At 36.2% G+C, this 24,254-nt stretch overlaps 1 long non-coding RNA gene across 1 annotated transcript in view; it reads left to right on the forward strand.

Annotated features, from left to right (window-relative positions):
• Positions 1 to 24,254, forward strand: part of LOC150104994 (uncharacterized) — a 276,526-nt gene that overhangs the window by 108,488 nt on the left and 143,784 nt on the right. The window contains exon 3 of the long non-coding RNA XR_016548591.1: positions 17,929 to 18,420. This is a non-coding gene — a long non-coding RNA (uncharacterized LOC150104994). The remainder of the gene's footprint in view (positions 1 to 17,928; positions 18,421 to 24,254) is intronic.

The raw sequence follows: 24,254 nt of genomic DNA on the forward strand, positions 1-24,254 counted from the left end.
ATATGAAGTCCATGAAAGTCATGATTTTCGAAAAACTAATAAGGGGGTACAGAATTGGACAAATCAGAAATTCTTTAGAAATGCTAACATGAATTTGTTAGAAGACAGCCTTGTTGTAGTAATATTGTCATAGTTTATATAAGATTACAAGAGTAACTGATGATAGCAATGTAATATATATACAGTAATATTTATTGAAAAGGCATTTGATAAGTTGCACAACAAGCATATTTTTAATTATAATAAACAGACTTAGATAAACTGAATTATAAAAACTGAATGCTAGTAAACTGGTCAGAGATCAGACAAAATATATTCACCAGACATAGGAATGACTGCCTTATCCCAATAAAAAGGTTACAAAGGCCAAGGACACTTGGTAGGCTTTGGGCTGTAAAGGCATATTATTATTATTATTGTTCATGACACCTCCAAGGAGTCCGGACTCATCGCGGGAGGACACTCACCATACAACTCTCCGTCTCCACTATCAATGATCCTCTACTACCAATCATCTACATCAGCGCCATCTACTGCCCACCACCACCACAGCTAGTATTTTTTGTCTGTAAATTGCATGTGTTCTGAAGGGCTGATTTGTCTGTATGTGGGATGAAAACCAGAGTTTCCAGGAGAAAAAACCCTGCTACCTCCGTATGAGATCGGCTAACTCACCTTCAATTGAAAAAGTCCATATAAAGATTCCTCCCGTCATGATGAGAATCGAACTTAGGCCTTTTCCAATCGAATGATGCAACGTAATATAAGTGCCACATTTGATGTTGAGGAGGAAATAGAGACTTCCTTGTAATGCAGCAGTGGGCTATTACAGATTTTTATTCAAGTGCTGAGAAAAAAACACAGGATCAGATGGTATAGCTCCTCTCCCCAATTTTTTTTGGGGGGAAGTTGAATATGTGCTAATGTGATGACAAACATTATGCTAATGAGATAAGAAAGAAAGAATGGGGGAAAAAATCAACACGAAGATAATGATTTGGTTTGAAGTGCATACTTTGAGAATAGCTGGATTCCACACCAAAAGATGTATTGGCATCTAAATTTTGAAATTTATTGGAATTATTCAAGAAATTTTAAATGATTTTAAAATATCTTAATTCCAAGAAATATTAGTTTCAGTAATTTTTGAATTTTTTCATAATGAGACAAAAAATTTAACTGGATGGAGAATAAAACCTAATATGTCTCAAAATTATATTTTATATTACTATTGCAGGTACATGCTATAATTTCAACATTTGCTTACCTATATTCTTTTGACAAGTTTCTATGTTATTTAGAACTTTGAAAGCATCTTGCATGCTAGCAATTTCTTCAACACTAAATGTTATATTTCTTGATTTATCCTTTTGATCTGGAAACTAATAATAATATATACAATGAAATTAATCTAGCATAGTATCCAAAGAACAAATTATCATAAAAATATAATACTTATTTACTTGAATAATATATATATTGTTTGTGAAAAAACAAAAACAAAAGTAAAATAAAATAAAATTTTTAAACTTATGTTCATCATAATGAACATAATTATAATGCACTATCAAAAAATTAAAGTGCTTATCAAAAACATATGCTTATCATACACTGCACCTTAAACTCATTTACTGGTTCTGCATTTAATATATACTTACGAGAGTGGTATGAAAAGTTTTCGGCCTAGCAATGAAAAAACGAATTTATAATTTCAAAATTATTTTTATTTTTCAACATAATCTCCCTTAAGACTAATACATTTATTACAGCAATGCTCCAGCAAAATTATCCCATCCCTTTCGTGGTTCTTAGCAAGATCTGCAAAATACCCCTCTACAGCTGCAATCATCTCTTGATTCGAAGAAAAACGCTGACTAGCGAGGAAAGGTTTTAGTTTTGGTTAGAGATAGAATTCAGAGGGAGCCAAATCTGGGGAATAAGGTGGATGTTCCAACAATTCATAGTGCAGATCCCTTAATTTTCCCATTGTCAAAACACCTTTGTGGGCAGGTGCATTGTCCTGATGAAAGATGATTTTTTCTTCTGCAAACCAGGTCTTTTCTCATGAATTTTTTTGTCTAGTCTAGTTAAAAGATCGGAATAATATTTCCCGATTATTGTTTTACTCTTTTCAAGATAATTAATAAACAAAATTCCTTTAGCATTCCAAAATACTGATGCCATGACCTTTGTCTTCTTTGGCACTGAACAATCAGCTTCTGTCCGCTGTTTGGATTCTGGTTTTTAATGGTGAATCCACGTCTTATCCATAGTAATAAATTGATGCACAAAATCAGTTTTATTCTTTAAAATACTCCAAGCACTGTTCAGAGATTTTCATGCGAGTGCGTTTTTGATCTGCTGTGAGCAAGCACGACACCCACTTGCGCAAAGCTTTTTCATTTGCAATTCTTCACGCAAAATATATCCTACACGTTCTTTTGAAATGCCTATAGTCTCAGCAATATCACATACTTTAACTCGCCGGTCATCCAATACCATATTGTGCACTTGATCAATGATTTCTGGTGTTGTTACACTTTTTGGACATCCTTCACATGAATCATCTTCAAGGCTGGTACGGCCACATTTGAACCCAGCAGCCCATTTCTTAATTGTCGAAAATGAAGGAGAAGAGTGCCCATAAACGCTTTTGAACTTCAAATGAATTTCTTTTGGTGTTAAACCTTCTTTTATAAAGAATTTTATAACTGCACGATACTCAATTTTATCCATTTCAAGGGATGCAGACAACATTTTTGCTTCAGACAGCTGTATAAAAACAAACTACTTGATAGAATGACTTGCAATTTCACATGGATGCTTATGACAGATGTACCAACTTAGAAAAAAAAATCTTGCCGATAGCATTATCATGTATATTCAAGGCCGAGAACTTTTCAGACCATCCTCGTACACAGAATGATCATAGTGATCTATATACATGCACAAAAAAGTTGGATACTGTTTTTTTCAACATGACAATGTCCAGATCATTGCTATAGCCATCCTCACAATTCCCAAATTTGTAATTTATTTCAAGTACTCTCCCATCACCTTCCCAAAATCCCTTATCTCCTTTACCTTCCCTTCAATTAAATAAATATCATAATCTTGCATTCAAATTTCGAAAACTTTACATTTTTGCAACATTAAATTGTCAGAACCCAAGATCAGTTTTGAACCTTTTAGTATTTCCAAAATTTGGTATGATTTGCTAAAAACTGCATAATTTCTATTTATCTCTTCAATATCATTAAATATAAGTTAAACAATAATGGTCCAAGTCATAGTTGCAGTATCACAAGTGAGTTTGCTCTTCTAGGATATTACTCTACTATACAAAACTATACATATCAGAATTCCAATCTCCTATCTATATCACTAATGTAAAAAATCTAACAAATACAATTCATTATTATGTTAGAATAATATAATAAGGTGGGATATACTGGTGGAGATTTTGTAGTAAACTCAAAGAAAACTTTTTTTATATAGGTCTTGTTTAGCATAATTTAGCAAATTACCATCATCAAAGCTGACAAAGGCAACACAACAGTCATTAGGATACAGCTGACTACATGTCAAATATTTATTCTTGTTTTCGGATTCTTCCATTTATGCTTTATTAGACCACAATCCTACTTGGACAAATCACAAAAGAAACCAATTAATCTTTTAATGTAACATGCTTACTTAGCCTACACATCTTAAGAAAAAGTTCAGATCAATGCACCCTTTAACCCCCACAACTGTATGGACTATCTAAGGTACATAAGGCAGGCATTTCTTCTTAAGCTGACTGTGGATGGTATTAGTTCACCTACATATCTTTTATCCACGCATCTTGCTCATCCACTCAAGAACAATATCAGACATATACACTCCCTTCATAAAGAACTTTGAGCACTTTGTTCAGAAGCTATCTGAAATTTTCATTATGCCTTCAGACATTCTAACTAGTTTAGATATTGTTTCTTTGTTCGCCAAAGTTCCTGTAAATGAAGTCCTGGAACTCAGACGATCTGTTCCTTCCTTCCTAACACCTCTCAACTTTTCCAACATTATCTCTATTCTAATTATTTCAGGTCGAATGGGAAATCTTTCAAGCAGCTATCTGGCCTTGCAATAGGCAGACCTCCCTCCCCAACATTTTGCAGATCTTACTGAGAACCATTACAGGGACGGGATAATGGCGCTGGAGCAATGCTGGAATAAATGTATTATTCTTAAGGGAGATTATGTTGAAAAATAAAAATAATTTTGAAATTACCAAAAAGGCTGTAAAAGGCCTCTCGTTTGGTATATACTGCAAGCCTACTCATGCAGATTATTACCAATGCTCATCTTTTTATTGCAACATGTCACAAAAACTAGGTATTATCCATACACTCAAAAAAAAAAAAGGGTAATCTCTATTTTTCATCTCTATTCACAAGAGATGAAGAATTACAAACTTTACTCAAACTCAAACAGGGTGGCTTTTAGGGCCATTCTGACTGCATGAGGTTTACTGCGTTTGCCTAAACTCCACAGCCACTGAATTAGAAACCTTTATGTAGATGTACATAAATATCAAATATCACTTACACAGTGCATATGCAAAATACTCAGTACTCACTTCATCACATGTTCTAGGCAACTATTTAAGAATGCTGCTGGTCAGTAATCATCAATAGTGTTGATTACAATTAAAAAAACAAAGGATCTTTCGGAGTTCGATAAAAGGTTTATTGGGGGTGTCTGGCTGGCTGGTGCCATGTGAAAACAGCAGAGCTGACTGATTTCTCAAAAGGTGAGATATCCAAGAACTTCCTGTGTGCAGCAGTATCTCATCGAACTAATGGTCATTGTAGGGAATTGTAGAAGATCAGTATTAGCAGTAACATGCCTATATGGAAACCACTGATTTCTGTGAAGAACCAGAAGGTTCATCTACAGCGGTGACAGGAACACTGTGACTGGACACCTGGCTCTGTGCCAACAGTAGGCAGAGTTTTGGTGGGAGTCCCATGAAGCAATGAACCCAGCTTTCCTGGTAAACCCAACTCAAGGTTCTGGAGGATGTCATGATGTTTGGCATGTTCTGCTGTTACTGGTCCCCTGATATTGCTGGAAGGTTGGGTGTCCTCCATGGAATATCTGTCCATCCTGCAATGTTGACTTTTTATCCAACAGGTGACAGTTATTTCATGGATGACAATGCTACTGTCCATCCTGCACGAATTGTTCAAGCAGTGGTTCAGAAAGCATAGCAGTGACTTCCACCATCTTTCCTGGCCACCACAAAGTCCAAATCTGAACCACCATTGAGAATGTATGGGACATGTCAGAAAAACAGATCTGCAAGCAGTCGTCTTCTTTTTTGTCAAGGACTCTCAGGTGAATGGCTGGTATGCTGCAAATGTAGATGCAATCCAACACCATGTGGAATCTATGCCAAACTGTGTATGTGCTGTAATTCAGCTAAAGAAGGTCCAACATAGTACTAAAAATTTTCTAATTCAGTGGCTGCTATGTGTACAAACATCCTGGTGTCTATAATATTCCATGCTCATGTGTCTTTCTTACATAGGACAGACATCTAAAAGTGAAATAAGACATTGAAATAAGAGAGAAAGAACATATTGGAGATGTTAACAACAGAGAAGACAACTGAGGCCTGGCTTTTCATTTTTCTTACACATAACACAATATCGAGTGGATAAAAGCTCCAGGCCATACAAAGAAGACAACTTGCTCACAACATACAGAAGAATCTTTTTTTTTTTTTGGTCATCTTTTCTCAAGACACACTTAATAGAAATCAAGAATTAATCTCATATGATATTTGGAAATCACTTATCAGGTCTTTCAATATGTCAGGCTTACTTTTCAGCCAAATTATCTCACTCAATGCTGAACAATAGCTGACTCCTGCCACTTCCATTGTTCCACATGGTTTCATTTTCAGGTTATATTGTAATGGTTATAGTTAATGTTTGACTTTATTGTATTAATTTTTATGTATATTTAAACCCAGAAGAAGCCACGAGAATTAGTGGCAAAAGTAGTTGATTTTATTATCCTTAGATATTTATGACCAAAATAAAACCCAGTTTATTTTATTTTATAGTAATAATTTTTTAGGTAAGTGATTAGAACCACAAAGCAGATGTCAGCAAAAAAAAAAAAAGTTGTGAATATTCTATAAGGAGATACAATTCCAACCTTTGGAGCAAATCTAAATTTAGAAGAGATAAGTTTGAAGACCTTCTGCAAACTACACAATTAATCTTGATAACTTCTGTAAATGATTACAAATATCTTAATGCTCCACTTCTGAAATTAGAGAGGATGATCCTGCTATTGCTGATTGAAATCACAACCAAAGCAACTAAGACTATAAGAAGAGTGTACTATGTCTGTTAATTACTTTTGTGTTCTTCCAGCTATGCCTATCTTGAAGAATGAAAAACCCGAGTTTCCAGATGCAAAACCTTTCCACCTCCACATGACACAAGCTAACTCACCTTCAACTGAAGGATGATCCTGCATGAATTGCTTTACTGATGAAAGCGATATGTAAGTTAATTGATTAGACGAATGATTCATGTTCCATACTTTTATCTGAAGGAGTTAAGAGACAAAATTTAGAATCTAGATGAATAAAATGCATGGAAACCAATAATAAAATAAAAAGAAAACTGACTTAAGGAAACCACCAACAGCAATATAAAATCTTTATACAACAGCCAGTCAGATGGGATTGTGAAAATTTTAGCTAAATGCTAGTTTGTTGAGAACTAGTTAATATTATCTCTCAGGAAAGAAAACAATTGCTATGTTAATTTGTCTACTTCATGGAATTAATTAGAAGAGAAATATTATTAATATTATTTCGTAACCTCCATGGAGTCAAGAGACTCATCATGAGAGGCCCACTCAACCAGCAACATGTCTAGCATAATGAGCTTTGAAGTTATTTTCATAATTTGCACTCACAACGCATTCCACTTACTAACAACTCTCCACATAAAAACTCCTCACTCCCTTCTTCACAACACCCTATACAACTTCCAGAGATGGTCCTTTGTTCTTCCCATTTTTACATCCACTCTTTTTATAATTATTCTGTATTAATCTGATAGAATCCCTTAACTAACTTGAAGGACTCTATCATATCTCCTCTTTTCCTCCTATCCACTAACCTCTGTAATTCATATTCTCTCAAACACTGCAGAGTCCTGATATCACTTTGGTTATTCGTCTTTGGACCCTCTCTAGTGTTTCCACGTCACAATGAAAACTATCAAATCTGAGCACAATAGTCCATATGTGGTCTGACCAATGCCTTATATAGAGGCACCACCTCCTTATCCCTATATATCAATCTACTATTTATCATTGTGCCCTTGGAATTTCAGTTCACTGTCCACCATCACCCCAAGATCCTAAATCTCATCCACTTCCTGAAGTACAGCTCCATGAATACAGTATGTAGCCTTATGTCTCTGTATTACAAAGTGCATTTATTCACATTAAAACTGCAACCCCACTCATTTGGACAAGCTAAAAGCCTATTCAAATCTTCCTGTAGAGAATTAACATCAGCACTACTCCTGATAATTCTACCTTTGCATCATCAGCAAACATTTGAAGATCCCCAGTGAATCCACAAGAAATATCATTAACAAACAAATTAACAAACCCGGAGGCATGCCACTGGTCACCTTCCTTTTCTGAGACAATGTTCCATCATACACAACTTGTTGGTATCATTCAGAGAACCAATCTCCAATCCATGTAACCAATATACTATCCATTCCTATCCTCTGCAGCTTGTACACCAACTTATTATGTGGTAATCTATCGAACTTTTGAAAAGTCCAAGAATATCACAGTATATGATTCTCCTTTATCCAACATATTCATCACCTTATCATAAAACATAAGCAGATTGCTAAAACAAGATCTGCCTTTCACAAACCCATGCTAACCATCATAGAGAATCTTATGTTCATCAACCCAATCCTGTATTCAATTTTTTGAACACTTTGATCACAACTGCAGACACACAGACCAGTCTATAAATGGAAACTTCTGTTCTTGAACCATGATTGTGGAGAGGTATTATTTTGCCTTCTTTCCACGCCTTGGGAACTTTACCCACTGCAAGACTCTCATTAAATAACCAGGACACAGGCATGGCTAACTCTTTAGCGCATTCTTTAAAATTATGTGGTGATATGTCATCCATTCCCACAGCCTTATTAACATCTAAACCAAGCAACACTTGATACACCCCTGATTCTTTCACCTTTAATTCTCCTAATTCTTGCCTCCCTTCAACATGTTGCACAGCATCATTCACGCCACTATGATATATACTGAAGAAGTGTCATCATCATCATTATCAAATTCCTGACATCTACCCTTAAGGAGTGTATAGGATATTATGATAGCATTCTATGAAAAACTTACATCATTACTAACTCCTATCAACAATTTTCCTCCAAATCAATCTATTACCTGTGAAGACTCCAACATTGTCAGATCATATATATCTTCTAAGGCACTTTTTACCGTAATCAATCCACCTATATCTTGGTCTTCCTCTGGGTCTTTTTCCTGCAAATCTGGCAGAGAACATTTGTTTTGCCAATCTTTCCTCTTCCATTCTGTTTAAGTGACCATACCACCTGCAATATTGACTTTTTATCATTTAGTATCCAGGAATGTGTTAGCAGAGCTAACACATTCCTTACTACTAACAATGTCAAGTTCTTTCCTAATATCCTAATTTTTAATATGATATTGCCATTGATGCTATTTGTTCACACCCCTAATCTTTCTCAGGACTCTCATATCTGTGGTCTCTGGTCTTTGGTCAAGTGTTTTATTTCTAACCCAGCTCTCAGATCCATCAGTTAAAACTGGTTTGAACACTGCCTTGTATACAGCTAATTTAATGTTTTGACTAATTTCTCTCTTATTCCATATAAATGTATTCAGTTGACTTTCTACCATACTGTCTTTTGTATTCTACTGTCTATTTCCTTATTTAACTTGCCGTCTTCATATATTTTCATATGTTTCTGCCTATTTTCATTGTCTTTTCTTGTTATTGCTGATTTTCATACCAAATTATTATTATTATTATTCAGGCCTGCATGGAGTTAAAAGATTCATCGCAGGAGGTCCTTCATAGGAAACACAAAGTCTATCAAGACTCATCACATTTCATGGTTCAACCACCCTTCAATGCAAAGAAACCACTCCTCACTCTCTTGCTTACAGTTTCCTTTCATAACATCCAGGGGTGGCCCCTCGGCATCACTCCTTCCCGCTGTTCCACCAAGCGAAAGAACTCCCCAGTGTCAACCCTGTAACCACCTCTCAACAGTTTAAAAGTCTCAATCATAGCACCTCTCCTTCTTCTATCCACCAAACTCTGCAGTCCACATTCCCTCAGCCGATCCTCATAACTAACATTGTACAGTCTTGAAACTGTCTTTGTTATCTGCCTTTGTACCCTTTCCACAGTTAATTTATCTCCTTCAAATCCGCCAAATCTGAGAACAATAGTCCAAGTGTAGTCTGATCAGAGTCTTATACAACGGAATGATAACTCTTTTATCTCTGCAGGTCAGCGTCCTTCTCATTATTGCAGCAATTCTCTGTGTTGCTTCACCGCTTTGCAATATATCCCTGAATTTCATGTTTCTATCAATCATCAAACCCAGATCTCTTGTCTCCCCTACTTTCTCCAGTATAGCTCCTCCAACAGAGTGTGCAGCGTCCCATCGATGTGTCGCAAACTTAAAGACCTTACATTTTGCTGCATTAAACCGTCACCCCCCCCATTCATTTGCCCATCTGTCTAGTTTATTCAAATCCTCTTGTAGGGCTACCACATCTACACTATTACTAATAACCTTTCCCAGCTTCACATCATCTGCAAACAACTGAATATTCCCCTGCAATCCACTGACAATGTCAATGTCATTGATATAAAAGTTAAACAATACAGGTCCCAGTACTGAGTCCTGTGGGACCCCACTTATAACCTTCTGCCTCCTTGATATTTCCCCACCATACACAACTCTCTGGTACCTATCAGACAGCCAATCCTGAATCCAGTTGACTAACCCAACATCTAAACCCATGTGCTGCAACTTAAATATCAGCTTTTCATGTGGCACCCTGTCAAATGCCTTCGCTAAATCCTAGAAAATGGCAGTATATGCCTTTCCCTCATCTAATGCTCTTATAACTTTATTATAAAAGGCTAGCATATTACTAAAACAAGAGCGCCCCCTTCACAAATCCATGTTGACTCTCACAGATAACATTACCATCTGCCCAATGCTGTATATGGTCCCTCATTAATTTCTCCAAGATCTTAGCAACTACTGATGACACACACAAACTGGCCTATGATTAGATACTTACGGTCTGCTGCCACCCTTATGCAATGGCACTATCTTACCTTCCATTTCCTGAGCACCTTTCCCATAGCCAGACTTTCAATGAAAAGCCAGGTCAAAGGAGCTGTCAGTTCTTTAGCACATTCTCTCAAAACTCGTGGTGAAATACCATCCAGTCCCACAGCTTAACTGACATCCACAGTACTCAGATTTATTCAATCAAGTTTATTACAACAGTTATTCAATTTAGTCAGGGAATCTTGCAGACTTGTACTGGATTTATTTAAAAGTATAACATCATCTGCATAAAGTAAAGAGCTGAGATTAACATCTCCAATTTTGATATCAGGTTTAATACTGCTTTCTTTCATAACGTGATCCATATGGATAATGAATAACAAAGGGATTAATGTAACATCAAACCATCTTCATGTACTTTCTTCACTTCTAACTGCTGACATACAACTCAAATAAAGACTAAGTATTGCATGAAATCGTTCAATAATTCCACTACATCATTTGCTATGGTTACTCTGCTACCATAACTATCCACCAGCATGAACTGGCTATAATTATTTTCTTTCTTGCTTGCCATATAAAAGAAAAAATCCCTTGGATTAGCTTTGACCTCACTGGCCAATCTCCTCTCATATTCTACTTTTTCTTTTCTAACCATGTTTGTCACTTTTCTGGCTTATATTCTTCACTTTATATTCTTTGATTCTTTGTATATTTTTTATGTTCTTCATGCATCTAATCACTGAGAACTGTTTTGTACTTCCTCCATAATTATTTCTTATAATTTCTTTTGTAACACTACTTGCTTGATTTTCACTCTTCATCCATCTCACTCCTACTCTGTTTATTCGTTTAACTCTTAGTATACAGTTATGAATTGCTTGTGTTAGATACTACCTTATCATTTCTCATGTACTGTCAATATCTTTTCTACACAGTTCATCAACCCATTGTATTGATGCTAGCTGACTACATAGCTTCTGATAATCACCCACCTTATAGTTCCACATATAGACCTTCTTGATAACAACTTTTTCCTGTCTGACTACCTTCCAACCCAATACCTCATGATCACTTTCATCAACAGGTGGGAGTGTTGATATCTCATTCACAACCACTTCCTATGCGGATATCACCAAATCTAACACCAATAAACCTCGTGTTGCTTCCAACACATGCTGCTTCAGATAGTTAACATACAGAACCTCAACAAATTCACTCACCTTGTTACTATACACTATCTCTTCTTTCCAATCCACATTCCTATAATTAAAATCTCCCATTAGGATCATTTTCCTTTTACTCAGCTCAATGAATTTGTTTAAACATTTCACAATCAATACTTTCCACATTCCCTGGCCTATAACAGCATCCTGTTAGATATACTAGATTGGCTCTTCTTGGCTACAAGTTATTGGCATTAGTGAAACATGGCTGACGAAAGATGATATAGTTAGTGGGATAGAATGTGTAGGTTATAGTGTGTTTAGGAGGGACAGAGAGAATAAAATGGGGGGAGGGATGTTATTGATGATAGCTGATGAAGTGCAGCCAAGGAGAATTGAAGTTGTATCACAGGATAGTGAAAAGAGCCCATTTGAGGCTATTTGGTGTGAGATTGAGACTGGCAGAACAAAATATACAGTTGGGTGCTGCTATAGACCAGGTGATGGAATAGATGGTGGAGATAGTATGCATAAACAAATTGATGAAATGAGTGGAAGGAGGGTAATTATTATGGGGGATTTCAACTATGGTAACATTGATTGGAAGGAGGAGAAGACACATGTGAGAAAGGAAATGGATTTTATTCAATTATTAAGGGATAACTATCTGAGACAGCATGTAATTGAAAATACTAGGGGTGTGAGAGTGCTTGACCTGGTAATAGCATCTCACAATTTGATTGTAATGAATATGACCATGTTGCCACCTATTGGTGAGAGTGATCATAAGGTCTTGACCTGGGAGGTGGCTAAAGGTGTGGAATTTTCGATTAAGACAGGGTATATGTGGAATTACCATGCTGACAAGTATAACAAGCTTAGGAGATTGCTTGGATCAGTGCCTTGGCATATACAACTGCAAGGGCTGGATGTAGATAGAGCATGGGAAGTGGTCAAGGAGCATTTACAGGAGGTAGGGTCCGAATAGTAAAACAAGTAGGGGTTAAATGGGTGAATAACACCATTAAGCTTGAGCTGCAAAAAAATAAATAACTGTGGAGGGAATTTAAAGAAAGGGGTGACCTGCAGGCACACGAACGGTATAAAGTGCAGGCCAGAAGGGTAACGAGTGTGGTAAAAAAAGCAAAAGCAGATTATGAAAGGAAACTAGCTATGCAAGCTAAAGAGAATCCCAAACAGTTCTTTCAATATGCTGCAAGCAAAAAAAAAAACTGTACACGGCAAAATGATTTTAAGGAATGACGATGGTAAGGAGGTCACTGAATCAGTCGATATAGTGGAGTTACTGAGCAAGCACTTTGCAAAAGTATATCATACAGGTGGTAACATTGAAAAAATGAAGGAACCATTAGTTTATACAGGAATTGTGATGAATGAAGTGGAGGTGAATAGTCTATTACAGAACCTTAATGTGAATACATCTGTGGGATTGGATAGTATACCGGCACGGGTCTTGCGTGAAGCGGCTAAAGAATTATCAGTGCCCTTGACCATGTTGTTTAATCTGAGTCTTGGGTCTGGTTTAGTCCTGAAGGTGTGGAAAGAGGGGAAAATAGTTCCACTGCATAAAGGAGGATCGAAGACTACGGTTGCAAATTACCGACCAATCAGCATGTCAGGAGTCGTTGTCAAGATCTTGGAGAAAGTAGTCAAGGGAAAAATACAGGAATGGATTGATGAAAATGAGATACTGTATGGGGGACAGCATGGCTTTGTGAAGGGTAGATCATGCCTCAGTAACTTGCTCAAGTTTTATAACACATTGATGGCTGAACTCGATAAGGGTAATGGGTTTACAGTGATACTGCTGGACCTGGCTAAGGCATTTGACAGGATACCACATGGAATTCTAATCCATAAACTACAACATATGGGAATGGATATAGGGTTGGTGAGATGGATAGGTGGGTGGTTGATGGAGAGATATTAAAGAGTAGTTTATTCAGGAGTTGAGTCTAAAAGACGGCCTGTGACTAGTGGTGTGCTGCAGTGTTCTGTCCTTGGACCACTGCTGTTTAATTTGTTCATTAACAATATAGGGAAGGATTCATTTGTTCGCTGATGATGCAAAGTTGGGTAGGGCAATAGTGAATGCAGAAGATGTCAAAATCTTGCAGGACGACTTGGATAGAGTGGAGTTCTGGGCTAAGGAGAATGGATGTCAATTTAATGTGACAAAATGTAAGTTTATGCATTTTGGGGTGAAAAGATTAGCAACAGTATACCACATTGGTGGAACTGTACTCCAGGAGATTGATGAGGCCAGGGACTTGGAAGTGTTGGTGGATAGGGAGATGAAGTTTAGGGGGCACACTGCAAAAGTAGCTAAATCAGCTCATCAACTCACTTGGTTGTTGAAAAATACCTTGACGAGCAGAGACAAGCAAGTTATTGTACCTCTGTACCGAGCCTTGATAAGATCTCATCTCGACTACTGTGCCCAGATTTGGTCACCTCGGTTCCTTCTTGATGGGGAGGTGGAGAGGATCCAGAGGCGAGTGACTAAGATGATAACAGGTCTATGGAATGAACCATATGAGAACAGGTTGAAGATTTGTGGGTTGCAGAAACTAGTTGATAGGCGGAGGAGGGGAGATATGATCGAGAGATTCAAATTGCTAAAGGGATTCTATAGGATTAATTCAGAGGATATTTTTGAGATCAGGACTGGTGGTGGGAGAACTAGGGGACACCTATGGAAGCTGGGCACGAGTGTGGTTAGCAGGGGTGTTAGAGCTGGGTTCTTTGCTTTTAGAGTAGTAAATGAGTGGAATAAGCTGCCAGAGTCTGTTGTGGGTGCTATGATGGTGAACGAGTTCAAGACAAGGTATGATAGATACTGTGAGAATGTAATCGCATAGTTGTGTGGACATGATGTTTAGGGCTTCCCTCGACGAGTCTACGGACTCCTGGAGTCACCCGAAATAATAATAATAATAATAATAATCATATCACCCCTTATCCGCCTATCGACCAATTTTTGCAACCCACAAATCTTCAACCTATTCTAATAAGGTTCATTCCACAGACCTGCTATCATCTTGGTCACTCGTCTCTGGATCCTCTCCATCTCCTCCCCATCAAGAAGAAACCCTGGCGCCCATATCTGGGCATAGTATTCTAGATGGGGTCTTACCAAGGCTCGATACAGAGGAACAATAACTTGTTTGTCTCTGCTTGTTAAAGTATTTTTCAGAAGCCAAGTGATTTGATGAGCTGATTTAGCCACTTTTGCAATGTGCCCCCTAAACTTCAATTCCCTATCCACCAACACTCCCAAATCCCTGGCCTCATCAATCTCCTGGAGTATGGTTCCACAAATGTGATATACTGCTGCTATTCTTTTCACCCCAAAATGCATAACCTTACACTTTCCCATATTAAATTAGCATCCATTTTCCCTAGCCCAGTCCTCCAAACTATCCAAATCATCCTGTAAAATTTTGACATCCTGTGCACTCACAATTGCTCTACCCAACTATGCATCAACAGCAAACAAGTGACCACTTCCTCTCAGATCCTTTCCTATATCATTGATGAACAAATTGAAAAGTAGTGGTCCAAAAACAGAACCCTGCGGCACACCACTAGTCACAAGCCATCTTTCGGACTCAACTCCTGAATAAACCACTCTCTGGTATCTTTCCATCAACCACTCTCCTATCCATCTCACCAACCCTATATCCATCCCCATCTGCTCCAGTTTACTGATTAGAGTTCCATGTGGTATCCTGTCAAAGGCCTTTGCTAGGTCCAGTAGAATCACCGTAAACCCATTACCCTTATCCAGTTTAACCGTCACTGTGTTATAAAACGTGAGCAAGTTACTGAAGCATGATCTACCCTTCACAAAACCATGTTGTCCCCCATACAATATCCCATTTTCATCTATCCAATCCTGTATTCTTTTCTTGACTAATTTCTCCAAGACCTTGACAACGATTCCTGATATGCTAATCGGTTCTTTACTTTTAGAGTGGTAAATGAGTGGAATAAGCTGCCAGAGTCTGTTGTGAGCGAGTTCAAGGCAAGGTATGATAGATACTGTGAGAATGTCGTATAGTTGTGTGGACATGATGTTTAGGGGCTCCCTCGATGAGTCTAAGGACTCCCTGGAGTCACCCGTAATAATAGTAATACTATTTGATTGATCTCAACTTCACACCAAACAACTTCAAAATCTTCAGAAGTACAATTATTTTCCACTTTGCCTCTTGGAGGACACAATTCCTTTGCTAACAATTAACAACACCCCCCCCTTTCCTCTTCATCTTTCTATCCTTTCGGAAAATTCTATATCCTACCATTTCATGTCCTAACAGTATATCATCCTCAGTCAACTAAGTTTCACTTATACAAGCCAATAGCATCATCTTTTGGTCATACTGATTCAATCAATGCTACAAACTCAGCCCCTTTATTTCTGATACTCCGTACATTAGTATACAAGGATAACAAATTTCCTCTCTTCAAGGCCGTCCCATCAACACAATCACTCTTTACTCTCTCTTCTATAGTGAACTTCCCTCTTTGTTCTGACCATCCCCATTTTCCTGACTCTGATTTTCATTTATATTCTTATCATCCCCATCATTTTGCACTGCATCACTTTGCTCTTCTATAATCACTTCCTCACATTTGTATCCATCCTCTTCCCATCCTGCACAACCTGCTTCTCAACCTCTCTGACTCTTAGTTGTATTAATTTTGTATGCACCCTGCGCACGCTTATTAAACAACAATCGCGTCAAATGACCAACACCAAACCCATTCAAATGCATTCCATCACCTTTGAACCATTCTAACTTCTCTTCGAATTCATTCCACACATTCACAAATTGAACACTATCTTCCTGACAAAATTTAGGCCATTTTTCATTCAGTATCATTGCTCTCCTTCTCAGTTCACTACTGTCATATCTAGGAAACAAACTAACCATTTTCCCAATGACACTATTATTCTTTACAACTTCTTCAGATCCCTTTTCACATTCTTTGTCACACTATTCAAGTCATTTGTACCCATTACAACTAATTTTGATGCCCAATCCTTCCTTCTATGCAAATTTTCGTTTTCATTTTTCGTTTTATTGTACCACTTGTAAAACATATCTTGTGCACTTTATCTTTTATCACACCTTTAATGATTGAGTCCCCATATAAAACAACCCTATCATTCATAGATATTTGCTTCTTCATATTAACTTCCTTGTAATTTACACCAGTTATGCTCTTCTTTAAACATTCAATTTCCTCCACCATACATTTAACTTGACTCTTCATTTTCATTAACTCTTGCCTAGGCTCTTCCACATCATTTCTATTATTACCATCACAAGCATTCCCATCCATATCCTGATTATTCCTGGTAACACCATTCTCATTTTTGGAACATCCTGGCCTTCTATTGCACTTCTCACATACTGTAATATGTTCCTTTTTATCATTCCATCTAACACTCCATAAATCTTTAAAGTTTTTGGATGAATACATGAAACAATTGTTACATCTTATCCACTGTAAAAAGTCTAGGGAAAAACTTGATCTCCACGTTGAAACCTTCTGCGTTGAAGGCGTACGCTTCTTTACTGCCACTGCTGCCATTTTTGTAACATTTATGAGCATTTCCACATTAATTATAATAAAAAATGAAGTGAACACTTTTAGAACTATAACACCACAACACAATGATTATATCCAGTCTGGCTATCACACAAAAGCACTATTATACAAATCTACATATTATAATTTAAGGATGGAAAAAACACTTTTTATTGCACCATTCAAATATAATTCAATTAATTATTAGAATAATTACTTAAGATTCTTTGTGAGAGTATATCAGAGAAAGATAAAAAAATAATTTTTGGCCTCTTAATCTCAAAAATCGAATGGCTTTGTCCTTAAGCCAGAAATGAATCAAAAATTATTAATTAAGGCACTTCACTGAGTGGCACAACTCAAAATCAAGCAGGGCCACTGTTGATACTTCTAGATGCATTAAAAATTAAAATGGCACATTGACACTTATTCCAAATGGTGAGCAAGTACTGAACTCAGCTTATGCCATTATTGCATAAATGTCCACTGTCATAACCTCAAATGCTGTATTACCTCAAAAGCTAGGAAATTTGAGTTGTGCTACTATTGCAGCAAGTGAGTGATATAGTGAATGTGATCTTATTTTCTGGTAATTTTAAGTAGTACAAAGAAATGTAAGATTATTTCTTATTATACAATAATTTATCAATTATACAAATATTTTTTGCTTATATTAAATATTTTTTATAATCTTGAATTTTTTTCCTTTTTAGCTCATATCATACTGATTTTGAAGTTAATGTACCAATAAGGAGAGGACCATTGCCAGATTAGATCGTGCCCTGCAGCAAACAATTAAATATCGTCCCTGATGGATTATAAGACAAAAATATAAGAAAATCTCCAATTGCTATTTTGTTTTTATTACAAGAGAAACATTGATGTAAAACGATTACATAATAATATTATTTAAAAATTGCTCAGGGATATCGCACAATCAAATTGTTTAAAAGCTCTTCTAAATTTAAATTATAAGCTATGTCTGCCTCTATTCAATATAGTTGCTAGACCAAGCAATCTTTCTTGGGTCATTGCGGATTGCAAATAATTTCTAATCAGTTTAAGCTTGGAAAAACTTCTTTCCACTTGCTACGCTAACAATTCCTGTTAAAGTAACGATGGTGCCTACCACAATATGGCTGAACGAGCGCCCTTATTAAGCCACACCGTGAGGCAGGCTGCCTCTATGATACACCTTGTCGATGGTAATGAATAAGGATACTAACTTTTTTATCATAATGAATCAGTATAAAAATAAAAATAATTATTATTTGCCTATATTACCATGACCATAACAGTGAAAGGTCTGGCTTGGAGGAAAACACCTTGTTTCCCTTATGTGTTGTAAAATGGCCATGTTAGGGAAACAAGGTGTTTTCCTGGGCCAGACCATAACAGCGAAAAGAGAGTTCTCATCATTGTTAATAAAAACATAAGTAGAGCAGCAAAAGGATACAACCCATTCAATGACAGAATTATAACAGTAAGATTAAACACTAATCCAATCCCAACAATATTGATTCAAGTTTATGCACCCACATCAAACGCAGAAGATGATGTAAGTAAGAAATTCTATGAGACCTAAATAAAACTATGGATGCAATACCAAGAAAGGATATGCAAATAATTCCAGGAGACTTCAATGCCTAGGTGCTTTTCAGTGCACATGATGATCACTTAAATGGAATCATTAGAAAATACAGACTGGAGTTCTGTATTGAAAGGGAATTAGCAATCACTAACGCTATGTACAAACAGCACAAGAGGGGATTATACATGTGGGTAGCACCCGGGAATCGATGTAAGAATCAAAGCGACTACATTTTAATCAACAGAAGATGGAGGACACTAATCAATAACACCAAAACACTGCCAGGTGAAAACTGTAGATCAGACCATAATTATTAAATACTAATCTAAAGATTCATCTGAAAGAAAACAAGAATAACAGCAACAAAAGATATGACTTTTCACAAATGAACATTGAATAGAGCTCAAGAAACAAAAACACACACCTCAGGAACAAAGCAATGAATCATGCTGGACACATCTAAAATAAACCATTGTATTCTGTGGCCAAAAACATCCCAATAAAAAAGAAGTTTGTACATAGCAGTAGTCCATGGATTACAAAAGAAACCCTAGAACTAACTGAAAAAAAGGAAACAAATTAAAACAACAGATTGGCAAAACCCAAATTACCTGAACTTGAACGAAGTTATTAAGAAATCTTGTCAAAGAGATAAAAACAGCTATATCCAAAACATCTGTAAAGAAATAGAAAGACACTCTAACTCTAATGAAACGACAGATTTATTCAAGACGGTTAAGGATATAACCAAAAAATTCAAACCAAAACTTAATATAATTGCAGAGGAAAATGGCAAAATCTTAAATTACACTAATGACATAGCCAAAAGCGGAAAACCACGAGTTGCCCCAGTCCTGAAAATATTTGAGGCACAAACTTTGTTTGCCTGCACTTGGATAAAGGATTAAACCAAATATGTAATTCGTAGCGTAGCCAAGTGAAAAAATTACCATCAACTATCACTAATCCATAGAATTTTAATAATAAGGTGTTGACACCTTTTGGCAACTGGTATATGGTGATATGACTTTTGCATTACTTCCACCTTAGTATCACCACATCTGGATCTAGCTTCACTGACGAGACCTCAATAAAGGTCGAAACTGGTCTAGGTAGTGGCCCTTGCCTTAATGCATAGCATCATACATGTCCGCAAGGAGATGTGCTTTGCACTATGGGAGATACTAAGGCAAGTGATCAGAACTAATACCACCTTTACCACAAGTTGCCCCAGTCCTGAAAATATTTCAGGTGCAAACTTTGTTTGCTTACACTTGGATAAAGGAATAAACCAAATATGCAACTGGTATGAAAAGAGTATTGCACCCAGCTTTACAAGGACCTAGCCATTCAACAACAAGATGAAGGAGCCATAGAAAACATGGAAACGGAACTGGAGATCCTCAAAAGTGAAATAGAACAAGCAATAAAAAAACTGAGGAAGAAAAACCTTGGAGAGAATGCATTTGACTGGATACGTGATTTATGCAACAAAATCTGGAAGGCTAGCAGATGGCCAAATGACTAAACTAGTTCTACCATTATCCCAATCTACAAAAAAAAAGGCAATTACAACAAATGTGAAAACTACCACACTATTGCCCTTATCTCACATACTAGCAAGATTTTACTGCACATTATCAAGGAAAGATTACAAAATTTCATAAATATCAGAACAAGCAGGATTCAGAAAAGGTCGAGGAACTAGAGATCAAATATCTAACATCAGACAAATAATCAAAAAAGCAAGGGAATTCAACTTAAGCCTTTATCTATGCTTTATAGATTACCCCAAGGCCTTTGACTTTCTGAGATGGCATAAAGAAAACTTATATCAAGGAAATCAAGCAACAGTAAGAATTGAAAACTCAATGTCCCCTGTATTCCAATTTGAAAAAAGAATCAAGACAAGGATGCATACTCTCACCATTAGCATTCAACCTTTACAGCGAATTGTTCAGCGATAGTTAGCGATTGTTCAGCCACCTATAATGAAAAGATCTCTAGAGAAGTAGAATGGAGGCATTAAAATAGGTGGCTGAACAATCGCTAACCTATGATATGCTGCTGGATGACACAGTGATAGCAGGCCACAAATGAACAGGAATTAAAATCCATCCTAAATCAATTAGAATGGGAAAGTTTAAGCCATGGTTTCAGAATAAATAAATATAAAACTAAAATAATAATTTTAAACAATGCAGAAGGGATAGACATAGAAGGAACTGAAATTGTCAATAATTTCAACTACCTTGGAACAATAATAACAAAAAAGCCAGATGTAGAGATAAGAAGAAGAATAGCACTAGCTAAGAAAGCGATGACTGATTTAACTAAGTTCTGGAAAGACAGACACATCTCCAAAAAGACCAAAATTAAGCTTGTAGAAATCTTAATCTTTCTCTATGCTTCTGAGTCTTAGACAATCACAAAAGATGACAGAAAAAGAATTGAGGCATTTGAGCTTTGGTAATAACTAGTCTGGGTAGTGGCCCTTCCCTTAATGCATAACATTATACATATCCGCATGGAGATGTGTTTTGCATTATGGAAGATACTGAGATAGGAGTGTTGGTAGCTTGCTCCACCTTTGCAAGGAGTTGCCCGGTGTTGTACCACTTTACCCCAGTCCTGAAGATGCTTTCAGGTGCACACTTTGTTTGCACACACTTGGATAAAGGATTAAACTAAATTTATTATAGTCTGACCAAGTGAAAAATAAACTTTCAACATTTGAGCTCTGGTGTTGGAGAAGAATGTTAAGAGTGTCTTGGACAGAAAAACGAACAAACAAAAGTATCCTAGACGAACTCCTAGATGAGTCTTTGACTCCATGGGAGTCTTGGGTAATAATAATAAACTGAATATCCATACAAGACTGACACACATAACTGACAAGAGAACTGCACAATATTTTGGACACATATACAAAAGGGAAGGCAACTGCCTGGAAAAAATAATCATCCAAGGTAAACCGTGTGGAAAAAGAAAAAAGAGGGACCCCCCCCCAACAGATGGATTGGCCAAATATTAAGGATCACCGGACTTAAACTAGAACAAGTGATAAGAGAAGTGAAGGGAGAAAGAAATGGCAAAGCATCATTAGGAAGGTCACAAGTCCTCAGACACGAGGAGATTGAAAAGAGAGAGAAATATATTACCATGACCGGCATTTAAATTACAGGTTGGTTAAAGAAAGAGGGATTAATACTATTATCCAACTATATCTGCCATAATTTATATACCACTTATGTCACTTAGTTTGGAAATCTCTGAAAGGTCTTTGAAAAATTTATTTATACTATTGTATATGCATCTTTCAGCCTGGTTGGATGAGTAGTTAGCATATCTGCTTTCCAATCAAAAAAAAAAAAAGCTGAAGGTGTAAATCCTACCATGAGCATGGATATTTTGTGACTGCCTTTAGGTAATAAATGAATTTCATTGCCTAGTACAAAAGACTACAACCCTGCTTATTGGACATCTTAAATAGTTTGAAAAACAGTACTATTTTTGGTCTCTAGAGGATGTTTTCCAGATTATCTAACTCTTAGTCTACCCATGGTACTAATGCACTATAGGCTTACAGATTTTTGTGAGTGAGATTCATATTAAAAAAAAAAAAGTCTCCAATGGCAATCTTTCACCTGCAATATGGTAAAGGTATACACAGCAATAAAAATTATTAGTTTAATACTAATCTTAAAACAAATATTTCAGAATGAATAACTTTGTTGTTTTTGGATAAATATTTTTCTTATATTGATTATATTATTTTTAATATTCAGCAATTTGCTTCTTGAAAAGATGCTAAATCATTATTTTGTGTGATAAATCATTTTAATTAAATTTTAAAATATTTATATTTTAGTAAAAATATATTCACTTTATTTTTTCAAATTATTTATCTGTATTATTTCAATTATAATCAGGCTTATCTTGGTAATCATTGTTTCCAAAACTTATTTGCTTCTCCAATAAAAGTTTCATGAACATTTTTATACCTAACATTTGAACCCTTTCATATAAAACTAAGTGCTTACAATGGCAGCACCAACTTGGTTGGCCAATTGGATAGTGCATCCATTCTCTGATCAACAAGCTGTGGGTGCTTAAATTCCACTGTGGATATGGATATTTGTGAATATTTTTAGGTTGTAGATGAAGTTCATTGTCTGGTGAGAGACCACTACCACTCTGTGGATGGAAAAGCTCTATGTTCTCTCTCTCTCTCCCCCTCCTCTCAGGGTTGCTGAATTATCTAACTTCTAATCTAACTGATGACGTACTTATAGAAATTCTATCCTAAATATATTTTCTTGCACTTTGTTATATATTTTCTTTCTTACTTACCTGACAAACAAGCTGGTGAAATCTGAGTGATCTTGAAAGCAGAATCCGACGGTGTTCAATCTTCTTTGCAAAGTTGCAACAGATGGAATCCATCAAGTCTTTAATGCTTTCAATGCCTGCTGTTAAGGGATGATTTTCCTCAATCATTTTGTTTGCCTTGTAACGTAATTCAGCATATCGACAATAAGCATCCTTTAAACAGGTTACAGAAAGTAAAGTCATTAAGTAAAAAATAAAAAGGTTCATGAATATTACTGAAGTACTATTTTTCTTGTACTATTTAAGTTATTATGAAGCTGTATTGAATGTATAGCATTTTAGTATTAGTATACAAAGATATCATACTTGTACCATACTTTGAAAGGAGCTATGAACTCAATAACCCAACTCAGTAATATAAAAGGAAACACTGAGCTGTACTATTCTCTTCTTCAGAAAAGAGCATATGGCATTTCAGTATCAGTATACAGAAATACCATACTTATACTATACTCTCAGATTAGTTGTGAATTCATTTACCCAATTCAGTAATATGAATGAAAACACTGAGCTGTACTATTTGCCTCTTCAGAAAAGAAAAGAGTATTCAAAAACTACGCATGTTTGATTCTTGGATATGATTGATACTGTTACATAAAAAAAAGAAAAGAAAATTGGACATATAATTTGCTTTTTTTTTTGTAACTATCATCAAAATTAAAGAATTTAACTAAAATATTTGCAGTTTTAAAAGCAAATCAGAAAGAAGTTCTAACAATTTTGGGGCAATGTTTTGGAGATAAAAGCTGTGAAAGTGCAAGTGCAGAAAGCATGAAAGTAGGAATGCAGATGTAGTAGGGAATAATGTAGCAGATATATCTCAATATGAGAGCAGCAAGTGAGCATAGCAGTAGTTTTCAGCTGTGATAAAAAAAATTGTTTTTAATTACTGTATAGTGTGGTTTTTTGTTGCAAATTGTGCCATTTTCTTCAGTGTGGATACAAGTGTCCTTCAGTGGTGTTATTGTTGAAATTCTTTTGTGTTTATATTGTGTTTTGCTATTTGTTTGTTGTACTACCTCAGCTTCTAAAGAGAGCATCCATAAAGAAACATAT

The sequence above is a fragment of the Typopeltis vanoorti genome, chromosome 7 (genome assembly GCF_054136105.1).
Source record: "Typopeltis vanoorti isolate ZY-2024b chromosome 7, IOZ_Tvanoo_1.0, whole genome shotgun sequence".
NCBI classification, from domain to species: Eukaryota; Metazoa; Arthropoda; class Arachnida; order Uropygi; family Thelyphonidae; genus Typopeltis; species Typopeltis vanoorti.